Source organism: Oncorhynchus kisutch, linkage group LG17 (genome assembly GCF_002021735.2).
Source record: "Oncorhynchus kisutch isolate 150728-3 linkage group LG17, Okis_V2, whole genome shotgun sequence".
Taxonomy (NCBI): Eukaryota; Metazoa; Chordata; class Actinopteri; order Salmoniformes; family Salmonidae; genus Oncorhynchus; species Oncorhynchus kisutch.
In genome coordinates this window covers 62,941,610-62,960,470 of record NC_034190.2, presented here as the reverse complement: position 1 = coordinate 62,960,470, position 18,861 = coordinate 62,941,610, and the positions used below count along the sequence as shown (strand labels likewise).

General features: G+C 39.8%; 1 protein-coding gene across 1 annotated transcript in view; it reads right to left on the bottom strand.

The window, feature by feature from the left end:
• Positions 1-18,861, bottom strand: part of LOC109907018 (adherens junction-associated protein 1) — a 79,358-nt gene that overhangs the window by 56,908 nt on the left and 3,589 nt on the right. The gene's annotated exons all lie outside the window — the stretch shown is intronic.

Below are 18,861 nucleotides of genomic sequence, written 5' to 3'. Positions count from 1 at the left end.
ATTGAAAGTCATCTAACACTTAGCTGAATATCAGCAGGAGCTCATACAATGTGAATCCATTCATTCTACCACCCCTCTCCTGAAACTGGCAGCCCAGAGCACCTGCCCCATAGGGGTAATGATACTTCAAATATAAGAGTGGGGGGGGTGCATTACCTTGAGAGGAACTCTTGAACAGTTGCACAGTGGTGTGGTAGTCCTGCCCCACTGGGGGGAAACTATGTGATTGTATACAGGCCATGGAACAAGGACCCATCCCTTTCATCTGACTCACAGGGGCAGTGCAGACAGAATCAGAGATTGGGAGATCACTGTCAGCAGGGCAAATTTGACCGCTTCATTAAACTACAACAATGGTCCCATGAATGCAGTTAAGAGGAAAGCGGAGAAGAGCCGAGGCCCATGGTTTAATGAATAGCTTCAAGCATCCAGGGAGAGTAATGAGGGGACCGGGGCTCTGCTATTGTTTTTGGTGCAGCAGCTGAATGTGGTATTACAGGCTGACTTCATTTTGGTGCATAACCCAAACAACAATGTGTCAGTGGACCTCAACAGTGATTCTGGATAGGAAAAAGCATGCTGGTCTTGTTCCAATGAATGCTGCTATAGCTATGTCATAAAAGGTTTCATCGACAGAAACTAATGAACATGCTTCCATGCCACCATTCATTGTTGTTTCAGAACAATGAAGTTCACCTTGATGGGAATAGGAAAACATGTTTTTCATATTGGAAGACTATGTTGAGCATTTCATATTAGCATCACGATTAACATCAGAAGGAGAGGAAAAGTAAATCCCCCCCCCGAAGTCTAGATTGGCGCACAAAACACACACAAGCACCATAGGATGGCCATTACCCCATAATTAATTACATTAGAATTGTAAATTACCAAAATAGTAAGTGGTTGTGTCTCGATTCATATGCAGCATATATTTATTTTTTTACATATTAGTATTTTGCTTTCCATATTGCTTTAGACATCACTGGGAGATTAGTTTGACCCTAAGTAGATAAGGAAGAAAGCGGGTCATGCGGTTTCTTTGTACCTCTATTGAAGGGTATGGCAAAGTAAGGGCATAAGAACAGTGTTTCACTGCGCTTCCCACTTCCATTAATACGAACGTTGCAGCTTTAAGGGAGACTGACCCAGAATAATCACTGTTTTCAAGTCGAGGTCAGTGGAAATGGACTTTAAACCCTAGATAGCTAAGCAGCCTTGCTTCAAACGACTGAACTGAACGACTGGATTGGCCCCTATCAATATTATTTTTTAAACGAGGAAATTCCGGAGAGATTTCAAAAAGCCCAATTTCTGTCCCCCTTATGACAACTTTTCACATTGCACAGACGTGAATGAGCTGTGTTAAAGGGAGTCTGTCTCCAAGGCTGATTTCTCTCTACATCAGAACCTTGAAACAGCCAAGAGATTAAAAGAAATAAGGCCTCAAGAAGCCTGTGGTTTCATACTGTTTTTTTTTTTGAAGGGCTGATGGGTTTGCTTGCTCAAAAAGCACTTTTATGGCTAGGTAGGTTTGAGGGTTGGAATAGGGGGGCAGATGATGTGGTCCTTCCTTGCCAATTAGGTGAAGTACTCACGTCAACAGAGGAGATACAATCTCCACAGCATTCTTTCCCAATACCTCCATCACCAGCCTCACATTACAATTCAGATATCATTAGGAAAAGGAGAGATATATTACAGTGCTGACTGGCACTTGTAAATGGTTGGGCTGGAATTATTAGAGATGTACTTATGAAGATTTACAACACTGATCTCTCTTAATGACCTTATTCTCAATCACCCTGGTCAGGAATGGTTAACATAGCTATCAAGGGAAATTCTGATTCTGCAGATGATGGATGAATCACTGACCAATTGTTATTCTACAGATAGTTTGAGTGAGACTAACACTTAGTCCACTGCAGAGAAAGGGGAGAACGTTCATTGACAATGGCATCCTCTTTCTCTTAATTAAGCTTAATGCACTGTAAAGCAAGTGTCTCTCAAGAGCTAACGTCTGAAATTATGTTCATCTCTAACGTACAATTGAGCTAATCAATCCGTGATGTCAGGAAAACACCAGCTATCATTTGCTGGAGGTATATAGACATTTACAATGGCCGGACTTCACTGAAAATTGTGTTATTCAAATGAAAAATATGGTAGCCCTGCTTTCCAGTCCAATAAACTCAATGAATTACTAACGATAAGGTAAATTGAATACGTCAGAATGTATACAAAATACTGAGAGGGATTCATGAATGCAGTCGCATTATAAATGTATGAATGATAAGGACACATGGCTGCTTCCATTATTACATTTTAATTTTAAGTATCCAGCTCCAGCCCGGCAGTCCTCCAGACTTTGGGAAAAACCAAATATCTTCTGTCATTGAATGTGCTATATTCTGACATGAGTAGAAGAGAAAAAGTGTAATCTATTTTCAAGTTCATTATTCTTTCATACAGTCAAGTCATCATGGAAAAAAAGCTAGGCCTATTATCTCACTTTCAGACATGCACAGTCACAGACAATAAGTAAATGCGGTGCCGGTAGTCTCAGGATACAGAATTAGGAAATACAAGATATAAAGTGCCTCATTCCATATTACTGTAGCTTGCATTCTATCCAAAACTACCGTTGGCACTGAATCTGCAGCCTTATTATCAAAGCCTGGAAAATATTAAGTGTTCTTTTGAGACATCAATGCATTACTTATCTCACATAATCCTGTGAGTAAATGTCACATTGTGGCAGTGCTTCAAACTAGGGCCATTAGCAATTTTGTCTATAGTTCTTTTAATCCTTTATTGCCCATGTTTTTTCCCTTTTTCCAATAAAGGTCTTAATATGCTCTGTCATTTCATTAAGTTAATTGAAGCTAGAAAGGGCCAAGTCTTGGCCTCCTAAAGAGTATCAGTGTCGTGGAGGGGGCATACAGGGGGAAAGGTGGGTGACTAGGGACGGTCTGGAGAAGAGATAAGCATCATACTCTGGCAGGCTTTGGATAACAGTGGCTAAATGGTTGGGATAATCAGCCCACATAGGCTAATTGTTGACATGATTTTTGGAAGTGGGGATAGAATTGATTTAATTTGATAATTCGCACCTCCAGGACACCTACACCACCAGATGTCACAGGAAGGCCATAAAGATGATCAAGGACAACACCACCCGAGCCACTGCCTTTTCACCCAGCTATCATCCGGAAGGCGAGGTCAGTACAGGTGCATCAAAGCAGGGACCGAGAGACTGAAAAACAGCTTCTATCTCAAGGCCATCAGACTGTTAAACAGCCACCACTAACATTGAGTGGCTGCTGCCAACACACTGACTCAACTCCAGCCACTTTAATAATATGTAAAATGTATCACTAGCCACTTTAAAGAATGCCATTTCATATAATGTTTACATACCCTACATTACTCATCTCATATGTATATACTGTACTCTATACCATCTACTGCATCTTGCCTATGCTGTTCTGTACCATCACTCATTCATATATTTTTATAAACATATTCTTCATCCCTTTACACTTGTGTGTATACGGTAGTTGTTGTGAAATTGTTAGGTTAGATTACTCGTTGGTTATTACTGCATTGTTGGAACTAGAAGCACAAGCATTTCGCTACACTCGCATTAACATCTGCTAACCATGTGTATGTGACAAATATATATTTTTTAATTTGATTATATTCCCTAAGCTTCTATTTTGACATTTAAGAGTTTATATGCAAAACCTAAACCCTATATGTATGGAGACTATATTGAGCATACTGGTGATATTGTCAATTTAAGTCTGCAAAAGGTAGTAATGCTTTCGTACAACTGTAAGGTCTGGTGGCTTGTGCTTGCTCAAGACATCCCATTTTGTGAATATTGTTAGTTGTCTGTGTGGTTTCGGTAAGTCAGTTTAAAGTCACAAGTCTTAGGAAAGTTTAAAAGGCTGAGAGCCCATTGAGCCTCCATTTGGAGTCTGTTGAATTTGCGAGGTTGCTTTTGTTGGGGTGGGAGAGGCCTGTGTGCTTAAGCTCTTAGATTAAGCGATAGGACAAACACAGCCCAGCATGTCCTCACACATACTGTAGCTCTGTGGAAACGCCACCTGCCAGGAGATAGGAGGCACAGAGGATACACATACTACACTCCTGGTTTACAAGGACTATCTCATCCAAGTATCCATACAGTATTTTCTAGCTTTTCCAGAGGCAGGAATGATGAAGGTAGGAAATGTTTAAGAGGACAGTAATATAAGCATTAACTTCATGTTTCTCTCTTGGTAAATGCTCTACTTTTTTGACACCACAATCCAAAACGTTCTGCAGGCTGTAGTTTTGTCTTATCTTGATTATTGTCCAGTCGTGATGTCAAGTGCTGCAAGGAAAGACCTAGTTAAGGTGCAGCTGGCCCATAACAGAGCGGAACGTCTTGCTCTTCATTGTATATCAGAGCTGATATAAAAACTATGCATGCCATTCTCTCTTGGCTAGGAGTTGAGGAGAGACTGACTGCGTCACTTCTTATTTTTATAAGAAACATTAATGTGTTGAAAATCCCAAATTGTTTGAATAGTCAACGTACACAATTACCCTACCAGACATGCCACCAGTGGTCTTTTCACAGTCCCCAAATCTAGAACAAATTCAAGAAAGTCTACAGTATTATATAGAGCCATTATTGCATAGAACTCCGTTCCATCTCATATTTATCAAATAAACAGCAAACCTGGTTTAAAAAAAAAGATAAAGCAACACCTCGCGGCACAACGCCTCTCCCCTATTTGACCTAGACAGTTTGTGTGTATGTATTGATATGTAGGCTACATGTCCCTTTAAAAAATGTATGTAGTTCTGTCCTTGAGCTGTTCTTGTCTATTACTTTTATGTATTGGGTCATGTTTCATATTTTGTGTGGACCCCAGGAAGAGTAGCTGCTACATTCGCAACAGCTAATGGGGATCCTAATAATGATTATATCTCCCCTTCAACCTTTTACCTTAGGGACAAGGAGGTGCACCACAATATGAAGTACCTCCATGTATCTCCTAGTGTTTCACAAGAGAATCATATCTCCAGACATTTTCAAATAATAAATCAAACAGTGTTATTTTCTATATTTGTACAGACTGGAACATTACTTGGAGTGTGCAGTTTCCAGTTAGTGCGTGGTTGAATGGCTTTGAAAAGCAAACTGAGATGTAGCAGTTATTGAGGGAACTAGCACAGCCTCATGGTTTCTCAGCAGAAATCCACTATTTCAGAGTATATTACCACAGCCAGCTCTAGCGAAGGTTCTGCAGCTTTATGGATTGCCTCAGTACAGGCCTCTGGGTGGTAAATATTGTACTTAATCTTTCAAGTGTTTCAATAACGTGCTTAAGGTGCTCACATGAAAAGCTGTAAAAAGTAAACCATATCACACACACACACCATGCCTGTAAGGCCGAGCAGGCAGCAGCTGCTACTACGGGCGGATGAAGCAATGTTGTGTCACCACTAGCTGAGGGAATCTACGCCTGGCAAAACAAAAAGTGTGGAAGATCCAAGATGCAACAGCCAAGAGCGCTTTAGCGTTCAACTAATTAATCCCTCAGCACAACGCCTTCCACTACTGTGTACATGGCCCACATGCTGAAAAAGAGGCTGCAAGCTTCCTGATAGGACTAACAGGACAATGTTCGATTCAACTCAGCCCTCATAGTCAAGGTTTTCGCATCCCATCCAGCCATCTCTATAACAGTCTAAGTGGATGGAATGGGAAAAAGGGAAACCATTCCCAGAAAATCCCTGTTGTTCATTTATGAAGTGTTTTCGGAATAGCGGGCCACTGAGAGGTGACCTCCATGCCTGGAGCAGGCTAGTTAGTGGAGGGGCCGTGACGGATAAATCTGATCCTTTGTAGAGGCCCTATTGATCCGACAAAGCTCACTACATGAATCAAGTATGAGGTCAGCCGCTCCCTCTCCCAGGCTCGGCTCAGTGCGATGGATGTGCTTCAGTGAAATAATAGCACATATCCTCAGACACGTGCTCACACACTTGCAACTGTGGCAAGGCTCGGTTCCAGCAGTGGTCATTAAAACCATCAGGCTGTTCTCTACAGTTGGAATAGAATGTTTCAATTGCATGGATGGTGTGGAATGGTGCTATATTTTGGATGGGATTGAGAATTATTTGAAGTTGACATCCCAAATGCATGCATGGTATTGAGTCTGAAAGATTAATTTTGATTCAAACCCTTTTTAGTAGAACTTTGTCATGTACATAACATGTATAATTTCTGCAGATATTAGGCATATTTGATCATAACACAAGAATATGTCTGAATAGTGTCTCAAGGCTAGTTCTTTTGTGATGGGTCCGCACATACTGTAGTGTCTTCAGAAAGCATTCATACCCCTTGACTTATTCCACAGCCTGAATTCAAAATGGATGAAATAAAAATAAAAACAATGTTTACCCATCTACACACAATACCCCATAAGTGAAAATGAAATACAGAAAAATGTCATTTGCTTAAGTATTCAAACCCCTGAGTAAATACATGTTAGAAGCACATTTGGCAGCGATTACAACTGTGAGTTTCTGTGTAAGTCTTTAAGAGCTTTGCACACCTGTATTGTACATTATTTGCACATTTTTATTAAAAAAGATTTCAAGCTCTGTCAAATTGGTTAGACAGCAAGTCTTGACATTGATTTTCAATGTCAAGACTAGGCCACTCGGGAACATTTAATGTCGTCTTGGTAAGAAACTCCATTGTATATTTGGCCTTGTGTTTTAGGTTACTGTCCTGCTGAAAGATGAATTTGTCTCCCAGTGTCTGTTGGAAAGCAGACTGAACCAGGTTTTCCTCTAGGATTTTGCCTGTGCTTAGCTCTATTCCGTTTATTTTTATCCCCCAAAAATGTCATAGTCCTTGCCGATGACAAGCATACCCATAACATGATGCAACCACCACCATGCTAGGAAATATGGAGAGTGGTACTCAGTAATGTGTTGCGTTGGATTTTCCCTAAACATAACACTTTCTATTCAGGACATAAAGTTAATTTCTTTGCCACATTTTTTTGCAATATTACTTTAGTGCCTTATTGCAAACAGGATGTATGTTTTGGAATATTTTTTATTCTGTACAGGCTTCCTTCTTTTCACTCAGTCATTCAACAATCATGTTAAACACTGTTAATGCACACAGAGTGAGCCCATGCAACTTATTATGTAACTTGATAAGCACATTTGTGACTTACCACCTGGATTTCTTTCTTATGTAGCAAAATTTGAAATGGTGTATTTTTTACTTTCGATATAAGTAGAGACAGAGCTACAAAATTGTATATCATACACTGCATTTGAAGAACAATGGGAAAGTAATTCTGCTTTGAAAGTTGATCAACTTTGAGAATATGGCCTTTGAATGTTTTGGTATCTAGTGAAGAGCTCCACCCATTCACCATTGATCACACCCTCTTAAGCATTAGCCCCACCCATCTCGTTTCGCTCTCGAGCGCACACTTGATGCTCTGGTCGAGGATTTGTTAACCTATGGATAACATGAAAACAGCCTATCCAGCTCTGCTGGCAACAATTTCATTACGCTTTTTTGCAGAGGTTTACTGACACAGGCCATATTCAACGGGTGTTGTACACACGTCACATTAGCTAATGAGCCAGCCAGCTAAACAACAATGAACACAGTCCCAACAATGCCACAATGCTGAGAGCTAACCAACCAGGTTCAATGTTAGCTAGCTAATATTAGGCTCTAACTAGAAATGCAAACGGCTCTGGGTTATGAATAATAACGTCAGCTAGGGAGCCAGCCACCTAATGTTAGCTAGCTATCAGTACACTTTCGCTTAAGACAGGTAGCTAGCTAGCTAGTAAAACAATGAACCTAGCTAAGATCACACACATCACATAATGTTAGCTAGTTAAACAACAATGAACACAACACCAAATCATGTCATTGCTACCCTGCATGAATACAGCTCTGGGATACAAATAATAACGTCACCTAGGGAGCCAGCCAGCTAACATTAGCTACCTAGCACACTTTAGCTTGAAATGAAACCACTGTCAAATTAGAAATCTGTCACGCCCTGACCATAGAGAGCATTTTTATTCTCTATTTTGGTTAGGTCGGGGTGTGACTAGGGTGGGTGATCTAGTGTGTTTATTTCTATGTTGGCCTGGTATGGTTCCCAATCAGAGGCAGCTGTTTATTGTTGTCTCTGATTGGGGATCATATTTAGGCAGCCATTTCCCTACTGTGTTTTGTGGGATCTTGTTTTTGTGTTGCCTATGAGCACTCCAGAACGTAACGTTTCGTTTGTTCTTTATTGGTTTTGTGTGTTTCATTGAATAAACGTGTGGAACCCATATCGCGCTGCACTTTGGTCCGAGTATGCTTACGATGATCGTGACATTATCTGAAAATGTAGCTAGCTAACACTGGACTATCTTTCCTATCAGGAATGCCATACCACAATTGTCCTTAGTTTGAATATGTCATCCGGAGACAGGCGTTTTCTCCATCTCTTCAGCTATCATTCTCTAATTCAGTCGTTCCCAAACTTTTTTTTACAGTCCAGTACCTCTTCAAACAGTCAACCTCCAGCTGCATACCCCCTCTAGCACCAGGGTCAGCGCACTCTCAAATGTTGTTTTTTGCATTCATTGTAAGCCTGCCACACACACACTATACAAAACATTTATTAAACATAAGAATGAGTGTGAGTTTTTGTCACAACCTGGCTCGTGGGAAGTAACAAAGATCTCTTATAAGACCAGGGCACAAATAATAATATAAATATATTACAAATAAAACCTTATTTGTTCATCGAAAATTGTGAATAACTCACCACAGGTGAATGAGAAGGGTGTGCTTGAAAGGATGCACATAACTCTGCAATGTTGGGTTGTATTGGAGAGAATCTCAATCTTAAATCATTTTCCACACACAGTCTGCGCCTGTATTTAGTTTTCATGCTGGTGAGGGCCGAGAATCCACTCTCACATAGGTGTGTGGTTGCAAAGGGCATCAATGTCTTAACAGCACGACTTGCCATGGCAGGATACTCTGAGCGCAGCCCTATCCGATTTGGCAGTGGCTTCTAACTAAATTACATTTTCACAGAACCGCTTTTTGCAATTTTGATGAGGCACTCTTGTTCAGATATCGGTAAATGGACTGGAGGGATAATGAAACCAGTTGTTTGTGTCGTCCGTTTCAGGAAAATACCTGCGTTATTGCACACCCAGCTCACTCAGGTGCTCGCTATATCACATTTGACATTGTCTGTAAGCTTGAGTTCATTTGCACACAAAAAAATCATACAATGATGGAAAGATCTGTGTGCTGTCCATGTTAATGCAGACAGAGAAGAGCTCCAACTTCTTAATCATAGCCTCAATTTTGTCCAGCACATTAAATATAGTTGAGAAGAGTCCTTGTAATCCTAGATTCAGATAATTCAGACGAGAAAAAACATCACCCAGATAGGCCAGTCGTGTGAGAAACCTATCATCACGTAAGTGGTCAGACAAGTGAAAATGATGGTCAGTAAAGAAAACTTTAAGCTCGTCTCTCAATTTAAAAAAAAGTGTCAATACTTTGCCCCTTGACAACCAGCCAACTTCTGAATGTTGTAAAAGCGTTACATGATCGCTGCCCATATCATTGCATAATGCAGAAAATACACGAGAGTTCAGGGGCCTTACTTTAACAAAGTTAACCATTTTCACTGTAGTGTCCAAAGGTCTTCAACCTGTCAGGCATTCCCTTGGCAGCAAGAGCCTCTTGGTGGATGCTGCAGTGTCCCCAAGTAGCGTCGGGAGCAACTGCTTGCACGCGCGTTACCACTTTGTGTCATCAGTACAGATACCAACACATCTTGACTCCCAAAGTCCATTTGATGTCACAGAGATGTCCAGTACTTAAAAAATATCCTCTCCTGTTGTCCTAGTTTCTAGTTGTTCACGGAACAGAATGTATTCCTTAACTGACTCGGTATAGATGTAACAAGCTGTGCCAGGCCCGCCACGTATGTTGACTCATCCAGCTGTAACGCATAGAATTCCCTGGCTTGTATGCAAAACAGTAATCATTTCAAAACATATCCTGCCATGTCAATGATGCGTCGTGAAACAGTGTTGTTTGATGACGGCATTTTCTGTATAGTTTTTTGAGCTTTTCTCCCCAGCATTATCCACGGCAGCAGGAAGAATGAAGTCCTCCACAATAGTATGGGGCTTGACTGTCCTAGCCACTCGGTAGCTCACCATATAAGACGCTGCTAGACCCTTCTTATTAATGGTATCTATTGCTTTTATCAATGTTTTACTACTCAAAAGTCATCAGAATTCTCGCAAAAAAAAACTCCCGTGGCTTATTTTTCAAGTTGGCATGTTTAGTTTCTAAATGTCTGCGCAAGAGTGAAGGTTTCCCGCGAGAGAGTAAAGGTTAATGTGATTGGATGTTAATTATTTGACTAGGCTACCTGTATTTGACATTGTGTTGTTATTTCACTGAACACTAGATGGTTTCATTTTATCTTTGGCAGTGAAACGAGGCTACTGAGGCGAGAAAAAAACATCACCCAAATGTATTGCCCTGTTGAAAAATCGAAATGGACTGTTTGAAAATGTGAATCAACATTTTTATTTGGCATACCCCACGACGGCATTGCACGTACCCCAGTTTGGGAATAGCTGCTCTAATTCCACTGAGTTCGAAACTTGATCTTCCAGAAAGTGGAGAGCAACACTTATTCATTGCCACTACACAATACATTTAAAGCCACGTTCGACAGTATTACCAACACAGACTGACAAGCTCAAATAGATAGAAGCCTCTGAACTCATCTCTCAGCATGTCCAGCCCACTTATTAACTCAGCCAATCATGGCTAGTGGAAAGGTTGATGTTTTTTTTCCTGTGGCTTAACCAACAAGGCTCATAATTATACAATTTTATTTGTATTTACAGATGGCATACAAGTTTGTTATTAAGGCACATGTGTCACGGGATTCTTCTGTTGAAGGAGAGGCGGACCAAAACGCAGCGTGGTTATTTAGATACATCTTTAATAAAAATAGAACAATATACAAAAACAAGAAACGTGAAAAACCGAAAACAGCCCTATCTGGTGTAACAAAGACAGGAACAATCACCCACAAAACCCAACACAAAACAGGCTACCTAAATATGGCTCTCAATCAGAGACAATGACTAACACCTGCCTCTGATTGAGAACCATATCAGGCCCAAACACAGAAACAGACAAACAAGACATCCAACATAGAATGCCCACTCAGATCACACCCTGACCAAACAAAACATAGAACATACAAAGCAAACTATGGTCAGGGTGTGACAACATGAAAGTTCACATATTTGAGAAGGCATTTCTTTAAAAAACGTACGTTTTTTTGCATTCAAATGACTCCTGTGAAGTCATGACTTGCCACATGCGCCTAGTTTCTTGAATCGGGTCACATTATTACTCCTGAACTTATTTACGCTTGCCATAACAGAGGTTGAATACTTACAGACTCAGGATTTCAGCTTTTCATTTTTTTATCTATAAATATCAAAAAACATAATTCCACTTTGACATTATGGGGTATTGTGTGTAGGCCAGTGACACAAAAACTAAATTTAATACATTTTACATTCAGGCTGTTAAACAACAAAATGTGGAAAAAGTTGAGAGGTTTGAATACCTTCTGAAGGCACTGTATTTGGTACCTCAATTCATACACAGCGATGCAAAATTCTGCTTATAAATATCAACAACAAATGGTAGCACCATACATATCACACCATGTCGGTGGGCAGCTTACGTCCTCCTCTGGGAACATTGACTTCAATACAAAACCTAGGAGGCTCATGGTCCTCACCTCCATAGACTTACTTACTTACACAATAATTATGACAACTTCCGGAGGACTTCCTCCAACCTATCAGAGCTCTTGCAGCATGAACTGATTGTTGTTCACCCAATGAAAGGATCAGAGAATGAATCTAGTACTGAAAGCATAAGCTTTCGCTTGCTAGCACTACACTGCATACAATGTGGTGAGTAGTTGACTCAAAGAGAGAGAAAGACAATAGTTGAACAGTTTTGAACAAATTCATTTCTTCTTAAATTAGATGCAAGAGAGAGAGATGTTTTAATTTTTTCCACTTTCAGTTTCACATACTTGGCTAGCAAATGCAGCTAACGAGTTTAGCCTACTCAAACACCTTGCTCAAACAGAGGGATGCTATGTTAGCTAGTTGGCTATGACTATTCAATACAACACTGGAACTCTTCCAATGTAAGCTTTCTCTTTACAAATGTATTGCCCGCCACTGTAAGTGTTAAACTGCATGATTGTAGCAGGTTTACTAACTCGTTAGTTCTATTATCTATGCTGACTATGACGTTACTTTAGCTAATATGGTGACAACGATGTAGGCTGTGTGTAGCGGTTATGATATGGTTTGGCGTGTACATTTTTTCCCCCCTGGTCACATACACCTATTGTGTTGTGCATTGAAGTCCACAAGTGAAGGTAAAAGGTGAGAGGAGGAGATGCATAGATGCAAGAAGGAATACACCGTGGCTGCTATGAAAGTTAGTTGTGTTTACGCGTGATCAGGGTTGTATTCATTCTGCCGATTCTGTTGAAAAAACATTTTTAAACGGAAGCAAACGGAACAAAATGGTAATAAATACCAGAATTTGTCCAATCGAAACTCCTTTTTGCAACTGTTGGGACTAATGATTACACAGGCAGGAGTGTGCAAGGCGGTATTGAATATATCACTCACTGTTTGTCTGTGTCACTGTTACCTCAAATTTTCTCTCGACCAGTGTGCACCAACGCTGTAAACTTTAATTCATAGGCTAGGTTGTAGCAACCTCATGATGGGTATAGGGAAAATTTGAGTAACATGTAGTAACCTAAACGTATCGCTGTTACATTGAACTGGGTGATTGGAATATGAATAGCAGTCATCCAATATGCTGTAATATAAATAAAATAAATAAAAATTAACAGCACTGACCACCACTGATTCTGACTGACATTAACAGACAGTGCTGTTCTACAGTACAAGGTCTGATTACCTCCAACACATACTGTGGCCATTCTATAATTCGCTAATCAAATTTAGAAGATCAGGTTGTGCAGCTTGGACAAACTGAGATGTATTCAAAAGGGGACCATTGCGCCCAGAAGCTTGGCTGGTGCGTAACACCCGTGATTCAGACAAACCAAAGGTGTGATGGGTCCGTACTCAAAAATATATTTAATAAAGATTTCCTAATTTTGTGTTTTTTATTATTTGTTATTGCATCAGGGATAGTGTACTTAGACGTTTTGGCTTTGCAGCCTTCTTCAGTGTGTAGCTACAAATATTTTGAATTCAAAACAGCATTTGTAGGAAACACAGGTGAGCAAGTTGTAATGGCATCAAGTCTATTGCCAATAAACACTGGCATATAGTATCATCTGACTTCCAGAATCATTCTGCCTTCCAGAATCCACCTTTATTCACCTATAAATGATCAAGAAATCTATCAAACATATTGGTTAAATCAGATGTGGTCAGAGAGAGAAAAGAGGCATTCATAAAAGGATGTAGATCATATACCTCATGTAGCAAACAAAATAAGGAAATGTTATAACTTTGCATGCCCTCAGACCTCTAGAACCTATGAGATAAAGCAATGTATAACTTGCACTACAAAATAACTTATTTCTATGTTAGTGTTCTTACAATAAGATTTATTTGGAAAAACATCCCGCGGCTTGAATGTGCCTATGAGAACATAAATCCACTTTCTGACATGAAGATATCACCTCGCCAGCTGCGAGACACTTTAGAGAACAAAATAATTATATTATTGAAAAAGTTAATCCACCCCGCCGAGAGGAGATGATTACGACAACAAATTACTCCAAAGAGAAGTAGTGTGGATTTTTTAATTTGTTTTATTTTACTAGGCAAGTCAGTTAAGAACAAATTCTTATTTACAATGACAGCCAAGGAACAGTGGGTTAACTTCCTTGTTCAGAGGAAGAACGACAGATTTTTACCTTGTGGATTTGATCTTAGCAACCTTTTGGTTACTGGCCCATCGCTCTAACCACTAGGCTGCCTGCTGCCCAAGGATACAGTGCCTTCAGAAAGTATTCAGACCCCTTGACTTTTTCCACATTTTGTTATGCTACAGCCTTATTCTATAATGTTTACTCGTCAATCTACACACAATACCACATAAAGCAAAAACAGGTTTGCTAATTTACACTACCATTCAAAAGTTTGGGGTCACTTAGAAATGTCCTTGTTTTTTGAAAGAAAAGCACATTTTTGTCCATTAAAATAACATCAAATTGATTTGATTTTACATTTGCAAACACTTCTAAAAACCTGTTTTCACTTTGTCATTATGGGGTATTGTGTGCATATATAAATTTTATACTGTAACGTAACAAAATGTGGAAAAAGTCAAGGTGTCTGACTCATTTCTAAAGAACTAAAGAACTGTATATAAATGTAATTCTGTATCCCCACACGGATTAAACAAAGAACTAGATTTCACCTCATTCCTTTTGGCCAAATTCAGACTGTTAGACGAGAACACTGTCCATATAAAATGTTGCATATCGTTTATGAGTTAGCCCTACATATTTATGAACGTCTGAGTCTAATGTCCTTTGTGGTAAGCTATCTCATGAATTGATATAATGTATCCAAGTGAGCAGACAACTACTGTAAGGCAACTGATTCATGAATGGTTCACGTCTGATGGCCTCAATTGCCCTTCGTGCTCACCTGTGTTCCCTACAAATGCTGTTTTTAATTTAAAAGATTTGTACCTACACACTGAAGAAGACTGCAGAACCTAAATGTCTGTGCACGCTATCCCTGATGCAGTGAAAAGAATTGAAATAATTTAAAAAATGAAGCTTTTTGAAACATCTTTTTGAGTGCAGACCCATCACACCTTTTATCAAACTAAGATGTATACTGTTATGTCAGGTGTTAATAGGTGGTTAGCTGTTAATAGCTGGTGGTGCCAGTCAGTGTGTGATGAAAAGTAAGCATTTCACTGTTAGTCTACACCTGTTGTTTACAAAGCATGTGACAAATAACATTTGATTTGGATTTGATTTACTGTCACTGCTGTGTGTCACATGGACCAGTTCTGCTCCCCCCTCCTCATGGGTTTATCAGACTGCTGAGTGCAGGGTGTTAGTAATCACACACATATACACACACATATACACACACACACACACACACACACACACACACACACACACACACACACACACACACACACACACACACACACACACACACACACATATAATCCTCCACAGAAGGGAAGCTCAGAGATGCAACACAGCCTTTTTCACAGCAAATGAGGTTAATCACGCTCCAGAGGCTCCAGTTAATAACCCCCATAAAGGCTATTAAGAATCTGAATATCAGATCGAGGTTTACTTCATAATGCACTACAGTAGTTGACACACAAGTAAAGGGAGGTAGGCTACTTGGTAAAATCACACATAGTAAGTAAATAGCCTTGTTTTAGCTAGAACACCCCATAGGCCAGAAGCCCATCTCCTGTTTCTGTAGCGTAAGGCAGCTTGATGTGCACCCTCTGGACATGACGCTAGTCTAGACTGCAGTTTTTTTTTTTATATCTTACCTATATATCTCCTACCATTAGAATGCATTGACTTGATGTCTTACCAAGGTAAATTTTCTTAGTGCGCTGGCAGATACTTTTGCTTATTTTAACCCCCAAAAAAGCTTGATACAAGTGGGTTAAGATAAATGACCTTATTTCAAGTTATTTGATCTTAATAAGACATCTTACCAAGACAAATTGTCTTAGTGCACTGGCAGATAATTGTTCTTACTTTAACCTAAAAAAGGCTTGAAACAAGTCAGAAAATCTTAAAACAATACAAATTATCTTGATGCATTTCTGGGTAAGCTAAATTAATGAAAACAAGAAAATGCCTTTTCTTGGTGAGCGGGATCAACTCACAAGTAATTTTAACTGAATTATCTCAATACGATAACATGTACATTCTTTGCAGTGTATCACGAGGCCTAACCCTAATAATATGTTGTTTCATCATTTTCATTGAGGGCATATTGAAAAATAAGATTGCTTATGAACCATATATTGATATCTTGCATAAGCCATGATATATGTAAAACTATGTGCACTGGGCTATTTTGCACACTCAAAAATAAGAGATGTCAGGAAATGGTTAGGAAAAAATATTTAAATTCAGGTCCATAGAAACGATCCATCATTAAAACAACCAGTTACATCCCTTGGCTCATAGAAAGTTGACAAAATCATAGCCATACATTTTCAATGTGTAGGATCCATTGATAATCTTGTTTGAAGACACACTAAAAAAACAACCAACCCTTCACCCCCTCCCAAAGGATCCGGGCAGCCCTGCCAAGTCCTCCCCTCCAGCGTCAGTAGCTGTCTGATCTACCTGACCACTGCCAGGGCTCACTGTAGGGAACGTCACATGTGTGACTAGGTTTGCAAAGATTCCGTTAATTTACTAAAGTTACTGGAATCTTCAGTAATTTTGATAATTAACAAAAATATCTATGGCAATCAATCGTAACTTAGGTTATTTATAGTTGAATAACTTCATATCTAGTATTAATTTATTATATCTGTGTTCAAAACAGCATTTGTAGGGAACTATTATACTACTATACTAATATGGTTCAAGAGAAAATAGCCAAATGAATGAAAAAACCATCTCATCAACAAGGGCCTTATTTTTAATTAACTTTGCAACTCTTCCAACTATTGATTTTTTTCACAACTGCCACAAGTTTGATGGCAAAACATTGACAAAAAATATACACTATAAAGACAAAAGTATGTGGACACTCCTTCAAATTAGTGGATTCGGCTATTTCAGCCACACCCGTTGCTGACAGGTGTATAAAATCGAGCACACCACCATGCAATCTCCATAGACAAACATTGGCAGTAGAATGGCCTTACTGAAAAGCTCATTGACTTTCAACTTGGCACCGTCATAGGATGCCACCTTTCCAACAAGTCAGTTCGTCAAATTTCTGCCTTGCTAGAGGTGCCCTGGTTTACTGTTATTGTAAAGTGGAAACGTCTAGGAGCAACAACGGCTCAGCCATGAAGTGGTAGACTACACAAGCTCACAGAACAAAACTGCCGAGTGCTGAAGCACGTAGCGTGTAAAAATCATCTGTCCTCGGTTGCAACACTCACTACTGAGTTCCAAACTAAGATCTAAGTCTAAGATCACAATGTGCAATGTCAAGTGTTGGCTGGAGTGATGTAAAGCTCGCCGCCATTGGACTCTGGAGCAGGGGAAACGCGTTCTTTGGAGTGATGAATCACGCTTCACCATCTGGGAGTCCGACAGACGATTCTGGGTTTGGCGGATGCCTGGAGAACGCTACATAGTGCCAACTGTAAAGTTTGATGTGGGAGGAATAATGGTCTGGGGCTATTTTTCATGGTTCGGGCTAAGCCCCTTAGTTCCAGTAAAGAAAAATATTAGCGCTACAGCATACAATGACATTCTAGATAATACTGTGCTTTCAACTTTGTGTTAACAGTTTGGGCAATGCCATTTTCTGTTTCAGCATGACAATGCCCCCATGCACAAAGAAAGGTACATACAGAAATGGTTTGTCAAGATCGGTGAGGAAGAACTTGACTGGCCTGCACAGAGCCCTGACCTCAACCCCATCGACCACCTTTGGGATGAATTGGAACGCCGACTGCGAGCCAGGTCTAATCACCCAACATCAGTGCCTGACCTCACTAATGCTCTTGTGGCTGAATGGGAGAAAGTCCCCACAGTAATGTTCAAACATCTAGTGGAAAGCCTTCCCAGAAGAGTGGAGGCTATTATAGCAGCAAAGGGGTGACCAACTCCATATTAATGCCCATGATTTTGGATTGAGATATTCGATGAGCAGGTGTCCACATACCTTTGTCGTGTAGTGTATATATGAAGATTATTTCATGTGGAAGCCCTTATATTAAACACCATTGATGCCAAGAAGGAAGAGAGTGGGAGGAATCCCTATTGGTTAAGACGAGCCAAGCACACATACTTACTCTATTATTCTATACCATCACAGTGAGGAGAAATATAAGGAGGAGTATCTTTAAATAGAACAAACCATTTAGGGCCACTTTTAACACTATAAAATCACCTGGGAACATGAAGAGCAGTGTGCAGCGTTTTTATTTTTCATTTTTAAAACTATCAATACCTTGGGGCACTCCCACATACTATGCTTTTAGATCCCAGGAGAGAACCCTGGGGGGCGATGGGATTCAAGGGAACAATGTCTACATCATTTGAAACTGTTCACAAAGAGTTAATAGTCTATTCCGTAGATAAATCATTTTCATTCACCTTTAGTAGTAGTAACTTTGGTCATATAAAAAGGCACAAATAGGTGACATGCTTTCCTACCACATTCTTGCTGTATAGACAACATGTAGGCACATCTCCCTGTAGGCAACATATTAGATTAGCATAATGAGCAATGCTTTCGTGCTTGGTTAGTCAAGACTGTGTTTAGCGCTCAGGCGTTTCTAGCCAGCCATATTTCCAGCCCAATGGAGGAACTTCTGCTGCAGAAGGTGTAGGAATTTGCTGTTACATTTGTAAACACAGAAAGTCCTATTCAATAAAATCCTGTGCCTCTTTATTATTTAAAGCAAAACAAATATTAATTTAATCAAAGTGTCACTGTAAAGCTAAAAGAAAACTTTCAGCTGACGTTTGAACAAGGTCCAAAATG